Source organism: Gobio gobio, assembly GCF_949357685.1.
Source record: "Gobio gobio genome assembly, chromosome: 1".
In the NCBI taxonomy this organism is placed as follows: Eukaryota; Metazoa; Chordata; class Actinopteri; order Cypriniformes; family Gobionidae; genus Gobio; species Gobio gobio.
In genome coordinates, this window is record NC_137097.1 from 82,307,886 (window position 1) to 82,330,055 (window position 22,170).

A 22,170-nucleotide genomic window follows, 5' to 3' on the forward strand; every position below is an offset into this window, starting at 1 on the left:
CAGCAGATCGAAGGAATGAAGTACGTTTATGAAGTTTCAAAGTTTGTTTAACCAATATTATCACTTACACATATATTCTATTACATACATCTTTTGAAACAAATTTCCAAGACTTTTCCAAAACTTTCTGGTTTATTTATTTTTCCAAAACGTTTTAGTAAACTTGAAACTAAAGTTCAGGTAAATGTTTAATTGTCCATCTGATTAGTAAAATAAATGTATGACTCTGCAAATCAATTCAATAATTTACAACAACTGCAAACAACTAATGAATTGTGATTTTTACCGCAACATGTTGTTCATTTGATCTAGGGCTGCTCGATTAATCGAAATCGAATCACGATTTGGGTTGTGTGTGATTACGAAAGCGCAAAGGTTTATGTTTTTCCATATGTTTTCTTCAATGTACAGGAGATTTTATCCCCAAAGTGGATGCATGAGAGGCTCTTATTTCATAATAAAGACAGATTTTAAGAAATTTATATCACATAAAAAGCACAGATTTTTATAATAATAATAGATCTATAGACAATCTATAAACAGAGATATATAAACAATCACAGGTCTATAAAGCAGAACTTAACTATTAGTTATAAAGCATGTTAAATAAATAGATACAAACCCGAATGTATGAATACAGGTTTAGACGACAAGATAATGTGCAAACCGAATTATTAATGTAAACATTCAGACACTCCGTAATGTCTCTTAGCAATATAGTAATCACTAATGAAGAGAAGATACTTACACACAATCCACAAAGTCTGTCCCTTCTGACTACTTTAACTGTTAATAACTAAACACAAGCACATCTCTGCATCCTCACTCTCTGATCTCTGGTTTTGGAGCAGTCCAAATCACGAGCAGAAGTGGGGGAGTTTGGAAGAGTCCATTTGTGAGGGTGGCCTTCTTTACATTACTGATGTATTACCCATAAATAACTGCAATGTCTCTCAGTAGAGCAGTTTAATAGTCTTTTGTCATATATCCTGACTGGAATAATGTGTAAGAGCAATCAGTCAGAATAAAGTGAGATGATCTGCTGATGATCCTGAATGTCTTGTTGAATGAGTGTTGATAGTCTGAGGCTCATCAATATTAACAGAGCTGCTGAAAAGACTCTTTATTTCATCTCAATAGTTCCTGTTTTCACCTCATTTATTATGATGATGTCTTCACATCTCCTGTAAATTCACACTTAACACTCATTTCATTCACTCTAAAAACCGCAATTAATAAAATGTTGGAAGAGTTGAGTGATTAGTTCACCAGTCTCGAGTCTTCGGGTTTGAGTCATTCGTTCATCAAGTCCCAGTCCCATACAGGCAAGGCTATGCAGTCACCGGAAACAGAAAAGATTAGTTCATCTCCCGAGTCTTCTCGTTCAAGTCATTCGTTCTTTTTTCACGTGAACGCTTTCCTGTTCAGTGTCTTGCAACATATACAATATTACAGTCGTATTATTGACTGCATGTTGTAATATATTTATTATTATAAAATCATCAGAAGATATGTGCAATAAACATTTGTTATGTCTATCCGTTCTGAACAACCCAATGTGTCCAGGCTTCATAGGAAAATCAATTAAACTAGCTAAAAAAACTGAACTGAACAACATAAAAAAACTCACTTGTTTGTAAGGAATTGTGAATTATCCATAGACTGTAAAGGAATTAACTAATTTCTGTATCCAACACGGCTGTCACGTGACAAAAGAACGAGACTCGAGAGATGAGCTGTATTCAGCCTATGGGGACTTGAACGAACGATTTGAACGAGAAGACTCAAGAGATGAACTAATCTTTTCTGTTTCCGGTGACTGCATAGCCTTGCCTATGGGCTGGGACTTGTTGAACGAATGACTCAAGACTGGTGAACTAATCAATTCTGTTTCCTGTACAGAGCATATGGGATGTTGCGCATGCACAGTCAACACAAAATGAACGAATCGCTCTCTGAGACAACCCGTTGTTCTCGAGTCATATTAAACTTTTGTTCAAAATAAACGAATCGTTCATGAACGACACATCACTAGGAGGAGAGCAGGAGCAATTTTGAGGGTGCAGTTCATGCGTCAGGTAAGTGGTAATGATTAAATTGCAGACAAAATGTGTCGATAAAAGCGTACAACACATTTAATGTTATTTGTGTGGATATTTAACATTAGAAGCGTTTTGTAAGTTATATATCCAAGGGAAATGGGGATGGTCTACGTCAAGTTCACTCGTCACGGAATAATGCTCATATAAAACTAACGTTAACGTTAATTATTTTAGTTAAAAACGTACGAAGTTGAACATATTCGATGTTTTCGTATTTATCAGCGTTTTAGAAGTTATGTCCAATGTCAATGAGAGCAAACGTTATTTACGTTACGTTAACGTGGTCTTTAACCATGTAAGTAATGTTGTGAGATCTGGTATTTATCTCAGGTCCTGATTAACCCTTATGGTGCGTTCACACCGGACGCGATTCGCGCGAGTGATTTACATGTTAAGTCAATGCAGAGACGCGAAATGGCATTCTGCGTTGCGATTGAGGCGGCGAGAATTGAGCATTTTGAACGCGTTTCGATTCGCGCAAATCGCTCAAGTTGAAAAATCTGAACTTTGGCGGATATTCCAATCACGAGCTTGCTCTAGTAGTGACGCATTTACAAACGGAGGCAGAAATCCTGGAGGAGTTGATGAAACTCACCGAGCTGGGTGCGCTTCTGGAGGATCTGATGGACCCAGACACGGCGCCGAACGAGTCTACGCCGCTTTTCAGCCTTCCACAGCAAATAAAGCGCAGCTACCCTCCCAACAAAATCTTTGCCAGCCATTTCACAACGAGACTGGAGCAGAAAAAAAGAGCCAGAGCCAGCGGTAAATGTGAGAAGGACTAGCCGAGGAAAGGCGGGTCTCGCCGGGTAACCGAGCGTGGAATGTCACTGATCGCCTGGATCTCACAACTCCGAAAACGCCAGATAAAATGCTCAAATAGGCACTCTTTTTATAAATTAACCACAGATTTGAGCTTTAAACAACTATATTATCGCCTGAAAAAGTCTTTAAACTACGTTTTGTCACACATTAATAGTAGTATTTTTTACAAAAAAGACATCAAGTGATCAGAGACGAGCTGGCTCATATAGGGCAGAAGCCCCTCCCATGACACGAATTCGCGCCTGTTGTGCAGTTGTCACACACGAATTTCACGCGCAATTCGCGCGAATTAAGTGAGTAAACTCAAAATGTTCATGCGTCCACCTTCGCGCGAATCACGTCCGATGTAAACGCCACATTAGAATACAATAGTAATATCTACAACCAAGTAGTCTTAAAGGGGTGGTAAAACACATTCTTTTGAAGGCTTGACTGTGTTTGTGGGGTGCACTGTAACATGTGTTCATGCTTCGTTTTAAAAAAAATTGCCTTATTTTTCATATATTTGACCTTTATTCTACACTGCTCTGTCCCTCCTTGTAAAACGGTCTGATGCTTTCCGGGTTGTATGAAGCCAGTCCCTCAAAAATACGCAGTGGGCTCTGATTGGTTAGCTGGCCTAGTGTGTTCTGATTCGCTAACCGCAGTGCACGGTTGTCGGAAACGTCACGCCCCTTACCTTTACCGGAGGCTGTGCTTTGGTCGGCGTCAATAAAACCATATGAGAACATTTGAGTGAAGATGATCGAGCAGAACCTGTTCAGTCCTCAAGTGTAAAGACTGCGGATCTATAATGATCGCTACTGAATGGCACTTTAACTTTTGTATTTTTAGAACGATTATAGCCAAATATCTGTCGCAAGAACTATTAACCCAAAACGAACACAAAGCACTGGCTTTACTATAGTAGCCAAATCACACACAGAACCATGTTTAGCATGCCTGAAGATAAACAATACATAAAAGCTATAATCAAAGAATAATTCAGGTTCGCTGTTGAGATTTTAACGTTAGTGTTTGTAATGTTAGGTGTTCGTCGGATAACGTTAAGTATGAATGAGCATTTAACAGACTGGTTTGCAAAACAGCGTTGTCATCTGTTTACTTCCTTGCTACAACGTACAATTAACCTATTACAGGAAAACACATTGATGAAATATAAATCAGACCTACAGGTTGTGGCCCGTAAACAGCTTCTGTTTGTAAATCCAGCTTTCAGGACAAGCCGTTGTGCATATCCTGTATTGAACTCGCGAAGTTTGTGGAAGTTTGTGTTGTCCTCCGTGAAATGTGCAGCGCGCGCGTCGTGCATCCACGCACCGGCAGTGTTTTTTTCACGCAGCTGACGTTGTGCAAATCCGGCATTGAAATCGCGAAGACGGTGGATGTTTTCCTCTGTTAGATGTGCTGCAGGGAGCCCTGCGCGCGCCTGATTCCCCGCTGACTCATACACACGTGCATATAACATGCTGTGTGTTAAACGCTCTGCAACGCACCCCCGTCCCTATGAAGGCTGAACAGAGCAAGTACACCAGACCTGCAATCCGGATGGAAATAACAGCGTTTCCTCGGCATCGCGGCAACAACACTCCAGCCTAACTAACTTATACCACAACAGCGCCGCGATACAAAATGGCCTCACCCTCCCTTATTTAATATTCTCGGAGGAGGGGTTTATGTAAATATTGAGCCTGGTGATGTCACCAACCCTGGAGGAATGTGTGTAGTCGCCTACTGGCCGTTTGCTGTAGTCCTTAGAAACTGATTTCTTTAAAAGCAAATATCTCCCTTTGCTTTAAACTTTGAACGTTGTAACTTTGCAGATGTTGTTTATGCTCAAGCAGCAACATTACACGTTAGCTAAAGTTAGAATAGTGAAATCGTGGTTTACCACCCCTTTAATCTGTCAGGTCAGAATTAGGTCTAAACCTTCACTGTCTTGTTTAATTTATACCAGTAATCTAGGTGGATGACCCCTTACCCTTTATTGAACAATACAAAATCAATAATCAGTCAATAACCATTTGAATGAATTCATGCTTACCCTCCAGCAGATTCTCTCATGGATGGTTGTTGGCCTTGTAAGATGTACTAGAATGCTCTTTCTATTCTTATAGAACTGTCCTTATAAGCTGAAGTAAAAACTGAACAGTATTTTGTCTTTATAAAATAAAATTTTATTTAAACAAAAGATAAAAAATACTGGTTACACAATGATTAATACTTATTAGCAAGATATCAAAAGGTTACAGATTATAATACTTCAGTTTATCCAATCTCAACAGGGCTGTCCTGTATGAGTGGACCAATACACAGGCTAATACCTTGTATGCAGTTCAAAGCAATAAATGTAAAAAATAACTTGTTCTCATCCGAGCAATTCAAGTTAAAATAATACAGCAGAGCAATTTGAGCAAATACTTGTAGAGAACTTATTTCTCCACGAGGATGCTCTTATCAAACAAATCAAACGATGCACAGCCAAGAAACAAATCAAATCAAATCACTTTATTGTCACACAGCCATATACACAAGTCCAACAGCAGGTGAAATTCTTGGTGCAGTTCCGAGCAACATAGTAGTCACGACATGACATGTACAACATTTAAAGCAACATCAGATTACACATCTGATGCGCCCACAATTACTCACAGCACAGTATACACTACAATAAACAATAAATAATTTACACAATGTGAGTGTAGTTCTCACAGCTTTAAACAATATACACATACTTACAATATACATATACTTTAAACAATATACACTTAACATACATTAAACAGTATACATTAAGCTATAGTAATAATAATATACAATGTACAGTATACATTATTATTCACAGTAGAGATCCAATGTACAATAGGTGCTATATGATAAATAATAAATGATAAATAAATGTGTATATAATGTGTGTGTATGTACAGTGGGTTGTGCTGAGTGATATTCTGTCCAGTGTGTGTTATGATCCTGATGGATCAGGAGTTAAGTAGTCTGATTGCTTGTGGGAAGAAGCTGTTCTGGAGTCGGCTGGTGCGTGTTCTGATGCTACAAAAGACGGGTATTTCGTTTACATTGATCTCAATGCAGTTTCTTTGGGTTTTTTCCAGAGGAACTGAAACTGCTGACCGGCTGTCAGTTGTCTTGTGTCACCCCGACAGAGGATGCTGGTTTCTTCATTCTTTGCCATATTTGGACTTTCTTCCTCTTTGCTTAGGGTCTTGTCTCCTGTGTGTGCATGTGTATGTATCTGGAAGTGTATTTGTAAGTTCACAATACCTTTCAATATTTATATAAGAATCCTCTCTTACAGTAATAAAACTTAGTTTAGTGTTAAACTATAATACAATAATGTATTTTAGATTTAATCTCAGCATGTGTTTGTGTTATGGCCTTTCTCATTATAGGCCAAGGGCATTAGAGCTGCAAGCAGATTTACTGAAACATGTCAAATGCGCTCGTTTTCAAGCGGGACGAATTCTGAACAGCGTAAGAGAAAGAAAGCCATTTCGCATGGGGGTTCTCAAACAGGTCTTAGGTGATACTCAGAAATCTTTACTCTTTTCATTAAAGTGCCAGATGAAGGGTTGTGAGACACTTTTTATTTTAAGTAAATAACTGTGACCCCAAAAAACGATTGGACTCCAACCACAAGATTCCTAATTTCCCATTTCTGAGTAATTATACATGCATATAAGGTACATTATTTTTAAACAATTATGTATATATTTTACAATAAGTATATATATATATATATATATATATATATATAGGGTAAAAATAATTGTTTCAAACTTGCAACTTTAGTCACACATGCAAGTAAATTATTAATATTGATCAAATGTTTGAACAGCATTATTACATTTTTTGAAATAACTTTTTCCCTTTCTTTCTACGACAGGGTGTGAACGAGATATCCATTTATGCTTTGTCGTCACTGCAAATTTTCGAATCCAAGCCATTATCTTGGCTGTTTTTAATATGTATGTATTGCGATATCAAACTAAATTTCTAACATAAAGACTTTTAATAGGTCTAAAAGTTACAAGGGCTTTGGTCATTTTTTATTATTATAATAAAGAAATTTTAAATGAATTTTGTTGTAATGAAAATGTATTGTTTGTATAACAAATGCAGATGATGTGTGTTTTCATTTGTTTTTGTTACCCTCGCTATAACATTTTGTAACTAGTTCCAATTTCTAGTAATGATTAAAACGATTTAAAAACGATGAAACCCCTAATTAAAACGTTTTAGTTGAATTAATTATTCTTCAGTAAATTCTCTCCATTTGATTGAACATCTTGACTCCTGGTATTCTTTCAAACATATCTAGTCCCTGGGTCCTGAACTGTTCTCCCCAACAATATATTGTTTAAATTGGTACTGCCGCCGCTAGTTATTATTTTGGAATAAATGTAAAAATACAAACTTGATGAAATGCATACTTGGTTTTAATGAATAGAACATTACATAGTGTAAAAATACAAAATAGAACTGTATTTAGTCTCTTTTATGTTGTAATGGCAAAAATTAATTCGTCGACATCACTAATAAGAGACAAACCATAATCCAATTGTCTTTATAAAGATTTATTTTCCTTGCAAGGAAGAGCCACGGTCAAACGCAGCCGCTCGAGGCTGCCTTGAGTGTGAACTGCTAAAACAAAAGAAAGCACAAACTTTTATACCCTCAATGTTTTAACAACCCCCTCAGTAATTTTCCATACATCTGGCGAAACCCACTGAAGGTTTCGCCTTGAGCAAGAGGTGAGACAATACACAAATGGTCCCCCTCCTGTCTTGGATCTCATTTGAATTAAAAGCAAGAAACACAATGGTCCTTCATCTTCATCTAACAAAGCATGTTAGCCAGGAACTCAGATTCCAAGAGCCATAATAGATAAAAGGGACAATGTATGGCTTCCACAGATGGGGCCTCTTTGATCTGACTCATTTAAAACACAATAGAGAAAACAGGTCTGGAAGATTAAATCTTCTGTGATTAAATTTTTCCCCAACAATTTCCCCCTTTTATCATTCTTTGATAACTTGCAAAAAAGAAAAATTTTAAATGTGTATATAATAAAAATAGAAGTAGTAATAATAGTCACTCATCACATTCATTAAAGCTGGATAACAGCAACCTGTCGAGTCTTTCTGTGGCATGAAATGGTTTCTGTCACCACGAACCCAAATTACCGCATGCGAAGTGTCACTTGGTTTTCTAAACGTACAGGTAAAACCTGTTGTGATACTGCCTATCACCGCTGTGCAGTTCCCTGTGGTCGAATTCTTGATGTCAATTCTGACTCTGCAGTCAGAACACCCTGCTTTCACGTTCAGCTTCAGTCTCGTGAGCACACGCACACATCTCCTTGAACATGCATCACTCTCAATGGTGTAATCAACATGTCTGTGTGGTTATACCGCTGCGTTCTCTTTCGAGCAGACGTTGGATGTTTTGTTGGAATCTTCCCTTGCTCGATGTCCGCTGCAGCTCTAAGCACCACCTACTGGATTCTGTAGGCTTGAAATAGGGTTTAACTTGAAAACTGGTTGGCTCAGCACCACATTGTGCCAGTGTCTCTGCTCCTGAGATGATAACAGCAAATGATGTTTATATATCTGCCCGCACAGACGTTTTCCTCCTGCTTCTCTCTCCTCTCGGCTCCTCCTCCCCGATCACTGGTGGGACCTTTCTACAATAGCTCGCATGCACCCACGTCGATCTCTCTCCGCTACCGTGACGGCAGTGTCGTCAGAAGCCTGACAAAAGGCCCTAGCCACCTTTCCGCCTTCCAGCTCTTCGTACTCAGGTCCTGTTTTACCACGTGATCTCCTGGCTTGATGTTGTGCACGGGAGTCTCAGCCGGTTTCCCCTGTAGCAGCTTTCGCCTGCACACATACACCAGACAACAGAGAAGACATTTCTTTGCAATAATTCACAATTCTAATGATGCAAGCTATTGTTTACCCCCTTCCATTCCCATGAATGGTGGTCTTCCAAAAAAAATGTCTCAAACGGGCTCAGATTTACTCAAGGCCTTTTCTCGTTTTCATGTATTTCAATATGCATCAAAATGCGAAATTTTCAGCAAATATTGTAACCCCCTTATAAACTTCATTAATTTGAGTACCATTACCATTACCATTCCCCCTTTGGCTGCAGGCTCGCCCATGCAGCCATTTATCATAATCATTGAAAATATTGTTGGGGTAAACAAGGCTTGCCATCACTTCTTGTCTAGACGCCATTTTGCACATTCACACATCATTCATAAGTTTCCAGCCACGTCTCCACAGGTGCTTCTCCGCTGCTGTGGCAAATGCCTGCATACTCTGGAAGGAAATCAAACCATTTTTGTTAGTTTCAGATAATAAAATACATTCTGGTTCCTTTGACTGCTGTGCTGCCGAGGCCTTCGCAGCCGCATCTGCTCTCACGGTTTCCTGTTGAAATAAACTCTTTGTTGTTAGTTACGCTGCGCATTTAAGTCTTAACTTGAAAGTTTCCCATAAACATACTGAAAATATCCAATAAAATGGAAGACAAATCCGTATTTCATCTCTGTAAGCCGGGCTAAGTCAGTAATCACTGTCACTGCTCTCCCATCATGTTAGGGGTGTGTGATACCTCCAAAATCCAAACATTCCAACTTTCTGCTATCAACCGTTTGACGACACACACATCCCTAGGTCAGACCCACAGTCACTCCTCAGAGACTAAACGCTTTAGAAAACATATATGAAAAACAAACAATCAGTGGTTCTTTTGATTAATCAAAATCATAACAGACCTTTTTGGCATTCACTCAAACTCAAACTAAACAATACAAATAAGTAAGATAGATAATAATCCATCTTAGCGCCTTAAATCTCTACATAAAACATCCTTCAGTTTACATTTTGTGCTTTGCCCACAGTTTCTCACTGTGCATCACATTCTTATCAACCTTCCTTCAGTCAGTCATTTCAACACAATTCTTCACAAACTACCCTACTTACTATTTCCAACAGACCCATTTTCACTCATCATAGCCCACCTCATATTTAACCATTACAAATATAAATCTAAATTTGTTAATGTTAAATATACTTCATCAAAATGACAAAATTATCAATTTGTATTACGTTCAATCAGCTCGTTCACTCATCTTTATCTCGTGACATCATACTTAATCATACTTAATACCCAATTCTTTATCAAAATCTTTTCAGCTCCTGTTATCAATAAACAAAATTAATTAATTAATCAATTAGGATTTCTTTTAAAGTACCCTTTTCTCCATGCCCTGTCCATTAAAACTCCTCTTATATCATTTAATTTGGCTTTGATTCTTATCATCAAACTTGCCACATCAATTTCTTTAACGCTGGTTAAAACCAGTCTCTATTTTAAAAAGCATTCATATTTCAATATCCATTTTAGCCTAATTTGACTTTGGTTGTTCACAATCCCTGTCAGAAATCCTAATTTTTTATTTTTATTTTCTATTTATTTTTTGTTTCCTGTATGAATCAAAATATGTCTAGAAGTTATCTAGATATTCTTTTAGAAGTTATCTTTTTGGTTCGCCCTCCGGCCTTTCGTAAATATGAGGGAGTCTCTAGATCATTTGGATAGTGACTTCAGTTAAATTGTCACTTTGTCTCTTAATTAATCCAGAGATTAATTCAAACAGTCTTCATCCATGACAAATTTGGTCATAATTACTAGTGACAGACAGAGCTGGATGTCCAATCCACTTAAAGCTCGTCCCATGTCCTGATCATCTTTTCATCAGTTTCACTCAGAATAATCAACTTCCTCTAAAGTTTTTTTTTGTTTTGTTTAACTTAACCCATCTGTAATGATAAAGACACTAATTCCAGAGATTACTGACACACTACACTCAATCAGGACACATAAATATGAACTGCTCATTCTCAAAATGTGCTTTTACATGGTCTCTTAACCAGTTTCAAATATGTCCGTTCATTAGTTGTTTATTTTTAGAAAAGTCAGCTGGGTTGTTTTGTTCTGATATCATTGTTTTTGTGTAGTCTCAGCTTTAACTGAGCAATAACAGATAGAGTACAATCCCTGTTTCCAGCCTCTCTCTCTCTCTCTCACCCAGATAATCTTTTCAACAGTCTTCTAAGACTTTAACTATAATGTTAAATTCATTAACCCTTAAATCATTAATCCTTCACAAAGTTTAGAAATTTCATAGTGTAACTTATTGTTTCAAGTTATCTTTAGTTTAGATTTCTTTGTTATTCAGACCTTCTCTTTAAACTTCAAAAGCCGTCCTCATCTTAAAGCCATCACCATGTCTCCAAATTATCCTCTGCCATCCTAATGACCTGCAGGATTAAGACTATGATAGAGACATATTAGTTCAATATCATACAGTTTTACTGATCCAAATAAATTTTGTTCTGTTCCACAAAGTTATCAATCACAATCACAGCATGGTCTCAGCTGGCTCTTGAATGCCAATCTCATTCATAGCTCTTTTTTTTTTTTTTTTTTTTTTTTTTTTTCAGGATGTTTCCTGGCTCTCAATTTATGCGGTATTTGGTGAGCGGTATAGAGGGGCCAATATTAGGGCAGGGGCTGCTGTGTCCAGTCTTGACCTTGGCCCTTACGAAACACAGCTTCCCCCCCCAACAGAGATGCTGCTGGCCTCACAGACATCTGCCTCACCTCTCATACACACCTCACATAAAACCCCCTCCTCCTTGTTTTTTTTTTTTTTTTTTGGTAGGGGGTCCAAGGCGACTTATCGTGATTTCCCTGGCTTGGGTTGCCACCTGTCAGGCCGTAGGAAGTCTTACCCGTCATCGGGAACAACCACATCGTGCTCAACCTCGTCATCGCTTTGAGATCTTTGACCCTAAACAGGATCCGATATTTTTCTGGAGCCTTTTGGAAAGTGCATTCAAGAGTCATCAGAGCCATCTGGTCTGCTTTCAAATTAGCAAAAACATGGAGACAGGTTAATTATAACACAACTTAATCACTAGAATCCATCATACTTCTTCAAAGACGCAACCTAACAGTGCGTGGATTACACTCAGTGAATTTAGCCAAAACAACTCTCCATTCCATTTAATGTTCTGCTACATCTGTGACTAAGGCCATCAGTTCTTTACATGGTGAAGGCTAAGAGTAGACAGAAGTTACTGGTCATATCATACATTAATCAAAATTTCAGTTCAATTTCCGTCTTATTGCCCTCTTGATGGCACCTTTTTATATCTTAACAAATAACTGTCTATTGTGTTCACATAATGCCCTGTGCTTTTACTCATCAATATCTTCTATCATCTGTGGCACAGGCTCAGATATCAGCTTTGAGCTGGTCTGGGATGAGAGAGAGACTCTGAGGCCTTCAGGGCTGGTACACTGCATTTTCATAAACCTTTCACTCCTCACACTAGCTCAGTGTAAGATCTGGCTTTGTTTTCAAATAAATATAAGACATTTTCCTTTTAACTCTATCCTTAGACAGAAATCACATTTTCAAGTGATCATAACTTTATATTTGTCTTCTGCCCCCAAAATGAATTCAGAAGCTATAATTTCCACTCAGATTGAGTCTCTGTTACTCAAGTTAGGCCACGTGGTGGCCGGATTGAGATTACAAATTGTTTATTTCAGCTCAGCACAGGCTTATCTTTTGAAACCAAAACATCAATTTCTAGGGTTTTCAACATTTTAACACCTATAGTTATTTCAACAACCCAATATTCAGTCAAATCATCATTATCAGAGTTTTGCAAAGGTGAGAAGAGCAAGAACATATTTATTATATCTTTTTCATTTAACTCGGTTAATCAGGATTTATATATTTTATATATCTTTTACAACATGTTTTATCATCTTTAACTTTAATTTTAACCTCATATTAAAATTATCTCAAATCCTTCCTTCAAAAATAATCACTAAAGAATTTATCAAGCTTATTATTTTCTCATTTTCTTAGTGTAAATCTCTGTTTTATTCTGTTTTTTTGTTTTTTTTTACTGATTTCATTTACAGAATTTAGTCTGGTGGCCTGATTTGCCACACTTTTTACACCTTATGGGTGTTCAGACACAGTTACGCGCAAAATCAATGGCCCAGCTGAGCACAATTAAACACTCTCATCTTTAGCTTATGGAGCAACGTTCAGCAACCTGTGTGCTCCAAAAGTGGCAGTCTGTCTGAGAACAGAGCTTGCTCAGGGTCCAATAAAACAGACAATGGCTTGCAATTTATGGTGCTATCTGCTTTTTCACCAACATTATTTTCAGTTACTCAATTGTATATCTCCCTTCGGGTATGGCACCTCACCCATTTTATAAATTAATGAATACGCACAAACATCTACAAATTTGAATTTTCTTGTTCTCTCTTTGTTTGTAGCCAGTCAACTTCCAATTACAATAAAAACATTTCTGCCCATTATCTTCATCAGTCCAGCAAATGTCTTTGAAGTCAGGGCTGCAGAGCGGAGCTGCTTACAGCATTTGCTCTTGTTCATCTTAAAATCTTTATACCGACTAATCAAATTACTGATCATATCACTCAAATTGTTAGCTAAAATTTAGTCAAAGTTCATACTCACCAGCGATCTTTAAACAGCTGTGGCATTTTAATTTCTCCGTTTCATTTCTCCACAGTCAATGCCTCTCACACCCAGCATTTCAGTGTCTGCTCACATTTCTCACACACGTTTTCTCACAACAGCTCATCGATTTATCCTTTTCCTTCAACTGACTCTTTCACAGTCCCAGTCCGGTCACTCAGCGGTGACACTCAAATCATGACATTTAATGAACTTCGTATACGTTGCATGCATTTCTGGCCATCTCATTTGATAAAATACCGGTGTCTCGTATTCAGCTAGCTTGCTTTGGGATTTCCCCATATTGGCAGTCCGATTCTGTGGCTTTTCGCACGCGCGCTATTAATCTGTTGGACGTCTCCGTACAGATCTGATCTCTTCACCCAAGATCAGCCGGGCGGACACTCTCAATAGTGCCCGATTTTGTGCCCTGGTTACCTGACCGCGGGCGGAACCAACCCAATCTAGGTAATATGGTTCCCAGACCAATCTAGGTCTTATTTAATCGCCCACGTGATTTCAGTTTCTATCCCATAAACATATCAACCACGTTGCATTCGTCACAGAGTCAGACTCCCCCTATGGTTTATCCCTATCAATTCAATTTTCAATTTAACCAAATTTCTATAAAATAAAATAAAATTCCCCCTGAATTTTTCAAGAGTTTGTCTCTTACCAGAAGCGCCCCGTTGCCATCGGATTCGTTTTCTCTGATTCCAGTGGCTGGACCCTCCGGAACCCCCAGAGCAGTCAGGCCCTTCTCCCTCAATCCTTCGGGGTAAGGCTGTGACTCTAAGTCCAGGATGATCAGTCCACCGACCTGCTCTCAGGGTCCAGAAGGCACATCCAAGGAATCCCACAATTCTGACACCAATTTGTAATGGCAAAAATTAATTCGTCGACATCACTAATAAGAGACAAACCATAATCCAATTGTCTTTATAAAGATTTATTTTCCTTGCAAGGAAGAGCCACGGTCAAACGCAGCCGCTCGAGGCTACCTTGAGTGTGAACTGCTAAAACAAAAGAAAGCACAAACTTTTATACCCTCAATGTTTTAATAACCCCCTCAGTAATTTTCCATACATCTGGCGAAACCCACTGAAGGTTTCGCCTTGAGCAAGAGGTGAGACAATACACAAATGGTCCCCCTCCTGTCTTGGATCTCATTTGAATTAAAGGCAAGAAACACAATGGTCCTTCATCTTCATCTAACAAAGCATGTTAGCCAGGAACTCAGATTCCCAGAGCCATAAAAGATAAAAGGGACAATGTATGGCTTCCACAGGTGGGGCCTCTTTGATCTGACTCATTTAAAACACAATAGAGAAAACAGGTCTGGAAGATTAAATCTTCTGTGATTAAATTTTTCCCCAACAATGTAATGTTTATGATGGTCATGGTTTATTTAGGATAACGTTTTCTTTTCCACGTTTAAGGATGTCACAGCTTTCAGACGCTCTCAACGCAATAGCTGTGCGCACTCGTGATTATTTAGCTCCGCCCACACAACACGCCTCCAGACACTCGGTTTTATTTGGAAAGACTCAGTACAGCGTAGCTTTCTTTTATAAATATAATAAAACTAAAGACTTTTCAGAGATATGAAGGATGCCATACTACTCTATAGGTACTCAAGATATACACGAGATTGACTGAAACTGAGTGTTTCACCCCCCCCTTTAAACTTTGAGAGCCTGATTACAAAAACTAAAGGCTCACCATTAAAAGCCATATCCCAAACACTTCAACATAAATCAAACATATACCGTACAGTCGCCTAGTTTGACCCAGTGTAAGATTAACGTTTCAAATGAATTCTACACTCCTATGGCCAACTTACTTTATTAAAAAAAATGGTAACACTAGCATTAGTTAACCAACAATGAATGAACAATACCTCTACAGGATTTATTAATGTTAGTTCATGTTAATCTCAACATTTTCAGATCCAGAGTTGTGTGTGTTAGCATTAGGTAATGCACTGTGAATGGAATGTTAATAAACACAAACATGTTATTACTAACATTAACAAAGGTTATTGCTCTCTGTTTGTGTGTCTTCTATTGCCTAGCAAAATAATATAATAACTTGTTGATGAAAATAATACGAGAACAATAAAAGTGCTTGTTAATAATAACGCTTCTGTGTTTTTGAAAAAAAAAAGTTTAATATTACAGTAATAGTAAAATCTTTAATATTAGTCTGTTTCAAATAAAGTTGCTATTTGAGAGTGTGCGCTGAAGCTGATCACCAGTACAATGAAGCGCTGTGGGTTATTAATGAATGAACAATTGTAAAATGAAGATCTTAGAAGGTTAATTAACAACCAAACGCTCATACATGAGAACAATCAGATATTTATACAAAATAAATACATTAAAACTTTTTTTTGCACAAAATCACGCACAGGTGAACTAGGTTAAACAGTCAGAAGGCCTATAACTCCTGTCATCCCCTGTTTGAGAGCGCTCGCTGAAACTGAAGATGATCACCGGTACAATGAAGCGCTGTGGGTTAACTCAACCAAACGCATCCTATATGAGATTATACAGGTGCTGGTCATATAATTAGAATATCATCAAAAAGTTGATTTATTTCACTAATTCCATTCAAAAAGTGAAACTTGTATATTATATTCATTCATTACACACATACTGATATATTTCAAATGTTTATTTCTTTTAATTTTGATGATTTTAACTGACAACTAAGGAAAATCCCAAATTCAGTATCTCAGAAAATTAGACTATTGTGAAAAGGTTCAATATTGAAGACACCTGGTGCCACACTCTAATCAGCTAATTAACTCAAAACACCTGCAAAGGCCTTTAAATGGTCTCTCAGTCTAGTTCTGTAGGCTACACAATCATGGGGAAGACTGCTGACCTGACAGCAGTCCAAAAGACGACCATTGACACCTTGCACAAGGAGGGCAAGACACAAAAGGTCATTGCAAAAGAGGCTGGCTGTTCACAGAGCTCTGTGTCCAAGCACATTAATAGAGAGACGAAGGGAAGGAAAAGATGTGGTAGAAAAAAAGTGTATAAGCAATAGGGATAACCGCACTCTAGAGAGAATTGTGAAACAAAACCCATTTAAAAATGTGGGGGAGATTCACAAAGAGTGGACTGGAGCTGGAGTCAGTGCTTCAAGAACCACTACACACAAACGTATGCAAGACATGGGTTTCAGCTGTCGCACTCATGAACAACAGAAGCGTCACGTCTGGGCTAAAGACAAAAAGGACTGGACTGCTGCTGAGTGCTCCAAAGTTATGTTCTCTGATGAAAGTAAATCTTGCATTTCCTTTGGAAATCAGGGTCCCAGAGTCTGGAGGAAGAGAGGAGAGGCACACAATCCACGTTGCTAAAGGTCCAGTGTAAAGTTTCCACAGTCAGTGATGGTTTGGGGTGCCATGTCATCTGCTGGTGTTGGTCCGCTGTGTTTCTGAGGTCCAAGGTCAAAGCAGCCGTAAACCAGGAAGTTTTAGAGCACTTCAAGCTTCCTGCTGCTGACCAACTTTATGGAGATGCAGATTTCATTTTCCAACAGGACTTGCACACAGTGCCAAAGCAACCAGTACCTGGTTTAAGGACCATGGTATCCCTGTTCTTAATTGGCCAGCAAACTCGCCTGACCTTAACTCCATAGAAAATCTTTGGGGTATTGTGAAGAGGAAGATGCGATACACCAGACCCAACAATGCAGAAGAGCTGAAGGCCACTATCAGAGCAACCTGGGCTCTCATAACACCTGAGCAGTGCCACAGACTGATGAACTCCATGCCACGCCGCATCGCTGCAGTAATTCAGAAAAAAGGAGCCCCAACTAAGTATTGAGTGCTGGACATGCTCATACTTGTTGAGCCAATACAGTTGGCCAAGATTTCTAAAAAAAATCCTTTCTTTGTATTGGTCTTAAGTAATATTCAAATTTGGCCAATACAGTTGGCCAAGATTTCTAAAAAAAATCCTTTCTTTGTATTGGTCTTAAGTAATATTCAAATTTTCTGAGATACTGAATTTTGGATTTTCCTTAGTTGTCAGTTATAATCATCAAAATTAAAAGAAATAAACATTTTAAATATCAGTCTGTGTGTGTATTATAATATACAAGTTTCACTTTTTCACTTTTTTTTGTTGTTGATGATATTCAAATTATTCTAGGTTATTCCAAGATAAAAGACAGAAAAACATTTTAACTATAATGTGAGTCTAATTTTAAATAGATTTAAATGATTAAATAATAATTAGGATATTATTGTCCTATTAAATTAAATATGCATTTATTCTTATTAAGACATTTGAAAAAAAATTTGATTACATTTAAGTGGAAAATAAAACGGGTGTTGTGGAAAAAGATGGGGAGAAATGAGGCTACAAAATCACAGGAATAAACACCACAAACCTTAAGAGACATCTCAATGTTTTTATTTAAGTGTGTGTGTGTGTGTGTGTGTGTGTGTGTGTGTGTGTGTGTGTGTGTGTGTGTGTGTGTGTGTGTGTGTGTGTGTGTGTGTGTGTGTGTGTGTGTGTGTGTGTGTGTTTCTAACATGTTTGGTTGGTAAAATAAATATGTTGTAACTTCAAATCAGAGTCTTACAAGTCTTGAATGGATATATAATATAAGAAGATAACCTTGTTTGAAATGGGTTTGGCTAAAAGAAGATTTTGGTTTTATACTACTAAAGTACTTAAACTCTATTGACTGGGTTAAATATAATTGCTTTACTAAAAAGAGACTAAAATACAATTTCCATTTACTAAAACTAACCTAAAATAGTCATGGATAATTCTGACTAAAATAAGACTAAAATGCTCAGACTTTTAGTCGACTAATATATGAACGTGACTAAAACTAATAAAAAATAAAATGATAGCTTGACACAAAGACTAGACTAAAATTAAAATTAAAACAGGCCACCTAAAACAACACAAATTATATTCAATCATAAGCGATCATATTCAATCATAAGTGATCATATTCAATCATAAGCGATCATATCCAATCATAAGAGATCATATCCAATCATAAACGATCATATCCAATCATAAGTCAATCAATGGAGAGAGAGGAGGCGCATCTCCTTCTGTAACTTCACCTGCGGGTGTCGCTGTTGGACAGTATTCCTTTATAAAAACCAGTGATTTTTACTCTTTTAATTGTCAATTTTATTAATATCTGCTTATTTTTGTAATATCGATTATTTTGTCATTCAGTTTTTTTTGTATTGAGGAGGCACTGCCCCCCTTGCCTCCTCGGAGGAAACGCCCCGGATCACTCCTGCGGCTTCTCTCTGCTGTGGTTCCTCTCGTGTGTTTTCAGATGTGATGACCGACTGAATGTCTTGTCACAGTGGGAACACTTGTAAGGTTTCTCTCCAGTGTGAATCCTCTGGTGTCGTTTTAAACTGCCTACTGTAGTAAAAGTCTTCTCACACTCAAAGCACATGTACTCTCTCACACCAGTGTGTATTTTCCGATGTCTTGTTAAAGTTTGCATCAGTGTGAAACTCTTTCCACACACAGAACATGAATGTGGCTTCTCCTTCGTATGAACTGTCAGGTGTGTCTTCATGTTTGATGACCCAATAAATGTTTTTCCACACTGATCACATGAGTACGGCTTCTCTCCGGTGTGGATCCTCATGTGAACATTAAGCTTTGCTGACTGTGTGAAACCCTTCCCACACTGATCACACTTGAATGGCTTCTCTCCAGTGTGGATTTTCATGTGTAGTTTAAGGTGAGTTGATCGTGTAAAACTCTTCCCACACTGATCACATGAGTACGGCTTCTCTTTGGTGTGAATCGTCATGTGAACATTAAGATTTGTTGACTGTGTGAAACCCTTCCCACACTGATCACACTTGAATGGCTTCTCTCCAGTGTGGATTTTCATGTGTCCTTTAAGGCTTATTGATAGTGTAAAACTCTTCCCACACTGATCACATGAGTACGGCTTCTCTCCGGTGTGACTCCTCATGTGTCCTTTAAGGCTTATTGATTGTGAGAAACTCTTCCCACACTGACCACATGCGTATGGCTTCTCTCCAGTGTGGCTCCTCATGTGTTCTTTAAGGCTTATTGATTGTGAGAAACTCTTCCCACACTGACCACATGCGTATGGCTTCTCTCCAGTGTGGCTCCTCATGTGTTCTTTAAGGCTTATTGATCGTAAGAAACTCTTCCCACACTGATCACACTTGAATGGCTTCTCTCCGGTGTGGATCTTCATGTGTTCTTTAAGACTTGATGATCGTGAGAAACGCTTCCTACATTGATCACATGAGTACGGCTTCTCTCCGGTGTGGATCCTCATGTGTCTTATAAGGCCTGATAATTGTGTGCAACTCTTTCCACACTGATCACATGAGTACGGCTTCTCTCCAGTGTGGATCCTCATGTGTCCTTTAAGGCTTGATGATTGTGTGAAACTATTTCCACACTGATCACATGAGTACGCCTTCTCTCCGGTGTGGATCCTCATGTGCAGCTTAAGATTATGTTTCCTTAAGAAACTCTTTCCACACTGATCACACGAGTACGGCTTCTCTCCGGTGTGGATCCTCATGTGCCGCTTAAGATTACGTTTACTTAAGAAACTCTTTCCACACTGAGTGCAAGTTGTAGATTTCTTGGCTTTTGTTTTCTTTATAAATGTGTTTTTAGTCTTTGAGCGACTCAAAGGTTTTTCTCCAGGTTTGAGATGTTCCTCCTCCTCTTCACTCAGTTCTTCATTCTCCTCGCTCTCTTCCATCACGTCTGAAATTAGATAAATAATTAAACTTTTAATACAAAACTTTTAGTAAAATTAAAATTTTTGTGAAAGGACATACAGTGAAAAGACAAAATTGTTATCCCCCTATGAAATGTTTCGTCATGATACTCACACGTGGTTTTAATGATAATTAAATTTTAAACGACATTACTAACCATCAGTACATTTTATCGTGGTTTATCGGGGAACCAGTAATTGTTCCATCCCTTTGAGATTCCCAATGAAACATCCCCACATCATTATGCTTCCACCACGAGCAGTGTTGTTTGGGTTGAGGTAAGTCAAGTCACTTTTGTTTATATAGCGCTTTTTACTGAAAGATTCTGAATTCTACCGCCGCTTCAATATAATTATATATCATACTTAAATTCATAATCAAAGCCTTAATCAATATTTATCTTTCTACATTATTATAATGATTTTAATGATTTTTTTTATTTTATTTGAGTTATGATTTTGATTAATCAATAGGACCGATTAATGTTTTTCAGTTCATTTTATATTTTATGTAATTTCCTATTTCCTTTCACTGAAACCCTGAAGCCATAATAATTTTTCTTTTATTACTTTTATGACTTGAAAAGTCAGGGATGATCAATTTGTGTACCTCTTTCTATACTTGTCTAAAGAGATTAATTTAATTCTGTGTTGGCTATAGTGTTAATCTGATTTATGTGACCAAAAGGGCTTTGACAGGAAAATCCTCAACAGGTGTTCGCCTTCTGCTGTTGTCTGACCCTTGGGGGTCCCACCCAGTTCAAAGAATGGCACCTCTTTTCCTGTTATATTTTGTTAGAGAACAAAATCATGTGTATGTGTTCTTCTCTCTCTCTCTCTCTCTCTCTCTCTCTGGGGAGAGATTGTTGTATCTATGTTTTGGTATTATGTGTTCTTTTGATAAAGTTCAGGCCCCAATGACATGGACGAAAAGCTGCGATGCTCTAGTGCTTGTGGGTGTGTGCGTTACATATTTTACCCAGGTTTACAGGAGCTATCTGATCAGTTTTTCCCCCAGAGCTGTCTCTTTTCTGAACTCAAACCCCCGTTGATCCACTTCCCTCATAAACTGCTAACTCTCCTACCTCACATCTTCCTTCACTTTGTTATTTGCACTACCGACTGTTTATTACAGTAACAACTGTTTACATTTGCATTTTGCACTACCATATTTTAACTGGATTATGCTCATTTGCACTGCCGATTGTATTTATAGTACCAATGTTTACACTTGCATTTTGCACCGTACTTCTAACTGTAATATGCAACCACTTTCCACTGCACTTTTACACTTTTTTTTCGGATAGCTCTGTCCATAATTTATTGCAATACCTTAATCCACTGCTATTCCTCATCTTGCCTAACATATTATTGTATACCTCTATCTGTAAAATTCGGTTTAAAGTAATAGCCATCTGTATATTATATTCATAGTACATATTCACCTGTAAATTCTGTTTATAGTAATAGCCATCTGTATATTGTATTCATAGTACATATTCACCAGTAAATTCTGTTTATAGTAATAGCCATCTGTATATTATATTCATAGTACATATTCACCTGTAAATTCTGTTTATAGTAATAGCCATCTGTATATTTATTCACTGTATATATTCATCTGTAAATTCAGTTCTGTTTATAGTAATAACCATCTCTCTATTTATACATATTTATATATATTCAGTACATATCCATGTCCTGCACTTACGCAACCACTGTATATATCCTGCACTTGCTGCTATTGCACTACTGGTTAGATCTAAACTGCATTTCGTTGCCTTGTACTTGTACTTGTGTAATGACAATAAAGTTGAATCTAATCTAAGTGGCCCTGACACCTAGACCCCGGGGCATCAGAAGAGT